Source organism: Mastomys coucha, unplaced genomic scaffold, assembly GCF_008632895.1.
Source record: "Mastomys coucha isolate ucsf_1 unplaced genomic scaffold, UCSF_Mcou_1 pScaffold5, whole genome shotgun sequence".
Lineage (NCBI taxonomy): Eukaryota > Metazoa > Chordata > Mammalia > Rodentia > Muridae > Mastomys > Mastomys coucha.
The window spans coordinates 21,200,579-21,207,575 of record NW_022196911.1 but is presented as its reverse complement, the minus strand read 5'-3'; the positions used below and the strand labels follow the sequence as shown (position 1 = coordinate 21,207,575).

The window sequence follows — 6,997 nt, the reverse complement described above, 5'->3', positions numbered from 1 at the left end:
ATTGGATATTAGCCCTCTATCAGATATAGGGTTGGTAAAGATCTTTTCCCAATTTGTTGGTTGCCGTCAAACCAATTCTTGCCTTGAGCTCTTTCTCATTTCTTTTGTTCTAAACCTTGTCTTATTTTGGCTAAATTATCTTTGACTCTTCTTGAGTGACCTATGTAAAAATCAACACTCTTCTTTCAATGTAGCACATAGGCCCCTTTCTTTTAGGAATGACAGATTTTATCTTCTTCTATTTTGGAGTACCATTTCTGAGAGGGAGGTGAGTGATTCTTGTAGGTCAGCCAAAGTTTTTCTATTCTTTCTGTATCTGAGACAATGGCTTCTCTTAGTTCTCTATACGCCTTATGTTGTAAACCAGAACGGATGTTCTTGTAGCTGTCACTGCAGTCTCTAAGCAGTTTAAACATAACTGTCTGGGGAACTCTTAACTCTCTTTTTTATTGTCAGGCACTACCTTACTGGCTCACAAGCTTCTTTAGCTACCTGCACTAGTTTTCTTAACGACTTATCTTGCATCTCTTTTAACTCGTAGTCTTTCAACTCTACCAGAAATCCAGGAATGACTGAATAATACAGAACATATGGGGAAGCTTAACACAGCTTCTAGAAATATAATAGAGACAGCTGGACACCTGGACAGTCTTTACTTTAAAACGTTGGAGCATCAATCTTCAGCCTTCTGGCCCATGATTGTCCGACAGACAAGAAAAACAGGAAGGACTCGCCTACTCTGTCTTGGCAGATATAAGCTGTTCTAGACCTGTGTGTCCTTTTTGGATAGTGTCATCTGTAGATGAAGAGGCAACTTTTGTCTAGTGGCTGTCCCGCCACAGCTGGAGCAAGTTGGGGAGGAAAGGGTTTATTTAGTTTACTTCCACACTGCTGTTATCACAAAGGAAGTCAGGACTGGAACTCAAGCAGGTCAGGAAGCAGGAGATTATGCAAAGGCCATGGAGTGATGTTCCTTACTGGATTGCCTCCCCTGGCTTGCTCAGCCTGCTCTCTTATAGAACCCAAAACTTCCAGCCCAGGGATGGCACCATCCACAAGGGGCCCTACTGCCTTGATCACTAATTGAGAAAATGCCCAACAGCTGGATCTCATGGAAGCACTTCCTCAACTGAAGCTCGCTTCTCTGTGATAACTCCAGCCTGTGTCAAGTTGACATACAAAACCAGCCAGTACAACTGACCCCTTGTCAACTTGACACATAAACCCATCACTATTAAGCCTCAATCCTTATTTTCTTATTCATCCTCAAGATCTAAAGTCTTACAGTCTCTACATATTAAAAGTTCAACCAATTTAAAATGTCCAATATCTTTTAAAATTCAAAGTCTCTTAACTGTGGGCTCCACTAAAATAAGTTCTTTCTTCAAGAGGGAAAAATATCAAGGCACAGTCACAATCAAAAGCAAAACCAATGTCTGGGATCCAACTCATGATCTTCTGGGCTCCAGATGCCTGTACTCCACTGCTGCTGCTGTCCTTGGTGGTCATTGCATGGTACTGGCATTCCCAAAACACTGCTGTAACTAGGCTTTACCAATAGCCTCTCATAGACTGTCTTCATGATGCCAAGCCTCAACTTCTTTGCATGACACCTTCAGTCCTGGGCCATCAATTGCAAACTGAGGCTGCACCTTCACTTATGGCCTTCCATGGCCTCTCACTGGGCAGAGCCTCATCTGCTCTTCATGACCCCTTCGTGCTGTCAAAACCAGTATCACCTGGGTGACTCTTATACATTACCAAGTCCTGCTGCAGCACAAGGTACAACCTTGGCTATCTCCGGAACACAGCCTCTTTGTGCTCTCAGAAAACACTTCCCAGAAGATGTCACCTCAATGATGCTGGTATCTTCTTAATCACCGCTAATTTCTTAGCTCCAGCTAACCAGTATCAATAGTCCCAGCAATGCAAAGTTTTCACTTTAGTAGTTCTGGTATCTTGTTAATCACAGTTGATACTTCAGCCACAGCCAACCAGAACCACAGAATCTTCACAATCAAAACAACATGGCCTTGATAAGAGTCTTTAATCTTCCCTCTAAAATTTCACAAGCCAGGTCTCCATCTTCTGCACTGTTCTCAACATGATCTTCCAAGCTCCTACAGAATATCCCACAGTTCTTAACAATCAGTGGCTTTTCTAGCTCAAAGTTCCAAAGTCCTTCCACAAGCCTCCCCAAAACATGGTCAGGTTGTCACAGGAATACCCCACTATGCTGGTACCAATTTCTCTTAGTCAATGTTTCTATTCCTGCACAAACATCATGTCCAAGAAGCAAGTTGCAGAGGAAAGCATTTATTTGGCTTACTTCCACATTGCTGTTATCACAAAGGAAGTCAGGACGGGAACTCAAGCAGGTCAGAAAGCAGGAGCTGATGCAGAGGCCATGGAATGATGTTCCTTACTGACTTGCCTCTCCTGGCTTGCTCAGCCTGCTCTCTTATAGAACCCAAGACTTCCAGAAGCCCAGGGATGGCATCACCCACATGGGGCCTTTACCCCCTTGATCATTAATGAAGAAAATGCCCCACAGCTGGATCTCATGGAAGCACTTCCCCAAACTGAAGCTCCCTTCTCTGTGATAGCTCCATACTGTGTCAAGTTGACACACAAAACCAGCCAGTACAAATGTTAATTATAATTTTCTCTTTCCAAATTATTCTAGTGAATCATTGAATCTCTGGGAAATATGGTAGCTGAAGGCAGAAAGGATGACAAGTAATCCTTCTTCAGAATCTAGCTCACCAATTCTCTATTAGCTTTAGCCTTTCAACATTATAATATTTAGAAGATAGAGGGTGAGTCGTAATATTTTAGATTTTAATTCTATTCACTAATTTCTGAACAATGAATGCTCACGATTTTCCTAATAAAAAACTGTAGTTTTCTCAGGTATTTATTCCATTATTTTAAATTAGGAAAGAAGTAGTGGGTTATGTGACATTTAATGAATACTGGTGACTTATTTTGTGGAGTGTGTGTACATATATATATATATATATGCATATAATTTTATAACAATAGGACTATGTTCATGCTTCTTGTCAGCTGGGATGACATTTGTCTATTTCCTAGTAACTTTAAGTACCTCCAATTCTAGTTCATTTGCAACCTGTTGTACAAAGAGGGTAATAGTTTCTAGTGCAGATTTGATGTCATGTTTTCGTCTTACTGATATTTTATTAGCTATCCCTTAACTTCTGCCTGACTCTTCTTTGTTTTTTCTTAGTACTCTAAAGGGAAAGAGTCATGATTTTTGAAAATTAATTGTTTACATTGTACAGATGAACCCAGAAAACATTATTGTCCAAAGAGACATGCAAGTTTCTTTGTAAGACTAACACATCAATGCCTGCTGTTCCCTGAACTGTCTCTTTGTGCAAGCCTACAGTGATCATGGAATCCCAAGAGGCTCTCCAAAGACTTTGTCTGTCTTGAGACAGATTCCCATTCTGAGGGAGATGAAGTCGTAAAGCTGTATGAACTTTTATTAGGGTTTCTCTCTCTCTCTCTTACAGTGCTGATAGTCATGACAGGAGCTGCACATTGCGCTGAAAGTTCTGTTGAGGAAAAGAGTGAAGTATGCGATTTGTACTGAGCTTCTCTCTCTTTTTTATTAATCATTTTATTTGTTTACATTTCAAATGATTTCTTCATTCTCCTTTCCCCTCTACAAACCCTCCATCCTACCTCCTCTCCTTTACCTCTATGAGGGTGCTCCTCCACCCACTCACCCACTCCTGCCTCACCACTCTAGCATCCCTCTATGCTGGGACATCAAGCTTCTGTAGGACCAAGGGCTGAATCTCTTAAGTAGAGAAAAATAAGAGAGATCTGGTAAGTGCTCATGTCTGGAGAAGGGATTCTGGGATGGAAACACAAGCAGACAAATTTCAAATAAGGATGAAGAAAACTTTTGTGCTATAATCAGTTTTGCTAAAGAGAAGAGGGTCCCTAGCTAGGTGCTAATGCATGATGTTTTAAACATTGTGAGATAAAATCTTGTCTGATGCTGACTATTGGTCAATTTTCAAATATAGTGGATCTGACTTCAAAGCTTCTTAGGGATCATAGTAATTATGTAATTTCTGTTCCATTTTCCATATTTTACATGAATCATACTGAAAAATCTAAATATGACAATAATAAATGTTGGGAGAAAAGCTTCACGTGCTTGATAAATATTAAAATGAAATTATAGTCATCCAATTTTGGAAAAGAAGTCTAGAATCTAAACCAGCTTCTTTAATAAAAACATGTTTGCATAGAGATTTACATATATGTCTGGAGCAGTACCATGTTCTAACTGCAGAGGATGCTTTCTACCTTGAAATTGGGAATATGGGCTTAAGGGCAGGTGCCGCTGTCATGGGGAGTTTTGTACAATGCTCATATAAGATGAACATTATGTGATTTCCCCTTGTGTAGTGATATCCAGCAGTCTCTAAAATCTTAATATTAGTTTTCCTAGCTTTCATGTTGGTATTGTTTATACATGTAAATTGTGGCATGGCAGGCAAAGATTTAATCATAGGACTATTCCATACCACTTATGTTCCTATTTGTTTAAATTTATGCAATGCTAACTTTTCATATTCTCAGACTCTATGTAAGCTTTGTAGTTAAATAACCTTCACAAGCTGTATTACTAAAAGCTTCAGTAAATTGGAGGATTCATAAATAAATGCCTATAATTTTAAATTGCTAATATCTTAATTTCTTTAGTTTCTGTACATATATTTTTTGTGTAGGTTTCGATGTATTTTTCATCAACTGTGCTGATTTATACATGGGCCAATCTCAATTTGTCTTCCTTAGATAAAATTTATATTATTTTTGGGGAGACATGGTCTCTCAGTTGCCTGTAACTTGAATTATGCTAGGTTTGCTGTTCAATGATCCCAAGTAACTTCTTGTGTCTGACTATCCAATGCTCTGACCAAAGTTGAAAGTAGTAGCATGTCTATTGTTATTCCTATTCTGGTCACAGTTTAGGCAGTCATATTGGCAAGGCTTTATGGGCATTGCATCTGACATTCCCACAAGACAACCTCAAAACCAATTAGCCTTTTCTCTGGCTCTTACAATTATGCTTATTTGTTTTCTAAATGGTCTGAGAACCTTATGTACAAGCATTAAATTGTAAACATCTTAGTAAGAACTGGACTCCAAAATCTGCATTTCATTTTGATGTGGTTTTCTGTAACAAATGGTCAATTCTGATAACACAGTACAGGTAGCACTACGCAGATTACCTTTATGTAATAAGATATACATATATATGTCTAAATATATATGAATATATGCATAAAATATATGTACATATATGTACACAAATATATATTTACATGTATGTACACACATACACACACACATATATATGACATATATATGTATATATATACATATATATATATATCAACAATTATTCAAAAAAGGCCATGAGTATAAAAGTGAGCAAGGAAGGTTATTGTGGTGGGACAAACTGAAAGAAGAAAATGATGTTATTACATTATTATCAAAAGAATAAAACATAAGTTTTAAAAGATTACATGACAGGATTTCCCTTCTTCTCAGCTTCTTTCAGCTTTCCCTCATTCAACGACAGAGGTCAGTGCTTCTGTCGACTGGGAGGGTAATTTTGTAGGAGGATTAACAGTCTCAATTAGTCTGGACTGTGGAGATCTATCAAACACTTGACCACCAAACAGGCAGCATACACCAGCTGATATGAGGACCCCAACACATATACAGTAGAGGACTGCCAGGTCTGTGTTCATTCAGAGATGATGCACCTAACCCTCAAAAGACTGGAGGCCCCAGGGAGTTTAGAGGTTAGGGGGTGCTGGGGGTAGGGAGGGGGTATTGGATGTGGAACAGTCTGAGGGTGGATGGGGGGATAAAATATAGAGTGTAAAAAATAACTAATTAATTAAGAAAATGATTACATAACAACACATTAGTTATGTATTTCAGGTGAGTTCTAGAGATTGAATGTGCATCCTCCAACTGTGGCAGAAGCAGTTTAACCACTAATCTTCCTGCTCACTTCAGTAATACCGTATGCCATATTGTTATTTTATATATTACTTTTCATGTTTCATAGCTGATTATGAACTCATGAAAACAATACTGTTATTCTTCATTTGAGATATGTCACTATGTTTTCATCATGAAATTGTAAAAATATTTGGATGTAAAAATTATTGGGTATACCTAAGCTTATCTAATTCAACATGGACATAGGTAGTTTCTCTTGCTTTACACTGTATAAAAACTGTATTTTCATATGATGGGAATTTTGGGTACAGTGGAAATAAATTGACTATTAGTTGAACATTTCAAAATGTAGCTGATATAGCATCACTGAGCACAAAATTATGTTACTGTCTGTGCAAAGAGCCAGTCCATGTTCTCATTTTTCAAGCTCCAAACTGCTTCAAATTACCTTTTGAAATTTAGCAATCATCCACAAAGATTCCTCTTAGACTTTATAGATGGTGTGAAATGTCATTAGCTATACAGTGGTTTATTGTTACATCTCTTTGTAGTTCTCAGTTAAAATTACGAAGCCTTTTTAACAAAATAACAACTTAAGTAAATACTCTTCATTGAGACTTCTTGATTTAAGTTGATGTACATATGACCACATTGTGTGTTCCTGCAAAAACATCCTGTGGTTCTGAAAAAAATGGCAGGTATTGGAAATTGGAAGAATGACTTTCAGATTTGGAAATGGAATTAGTATAAATGATTCAGAGTAAAAATGAAATCATATATATTTTGACTCATATCACTTCATACTGCCCTTCACTGAATGATAGTTAAGGTTCTGACTCATTTTTTTCATTATTAATTTATTTATTCACTTTACACGCCAATAGCACCCTTCCCCAGTCCTCACAGCCCCATCTGAACTCTTGCTCTGCTTTCCTTCCATCTCCTCCTCTGTCTTCTCTCTCTCCATCTCTCTCTC

The 6,997-nt window shown here is 38.0% G+C and overlaps 1 long non-coding RNA gene across 4 annotated transcripts in view; it reads left to right on the top strand.

Moving 5' to 3' along the window:
- LOC116079267 overlaps positions 1-6,997 on the top strand; it is a 103,480-nt gene that overhangs the window by 59,495 nt on the left and 36,988 nt on the right. The window contains exon 1 of one of the 4 annotated variants that reach the window (XR_004113851.1): positions 3,784-3,858. The exons of the other annotated variants lie outside the window; for them this stretch is intronic. This is a non-coding gene — a long non-coding RNA (uncharacterized LOC116079267). Of the gene's footprint in view, positions 1-3,783; positions 3,859-6,997 lie in introns of those variants that run through there. 4 annotated transcript variants of the gene reach the window in all.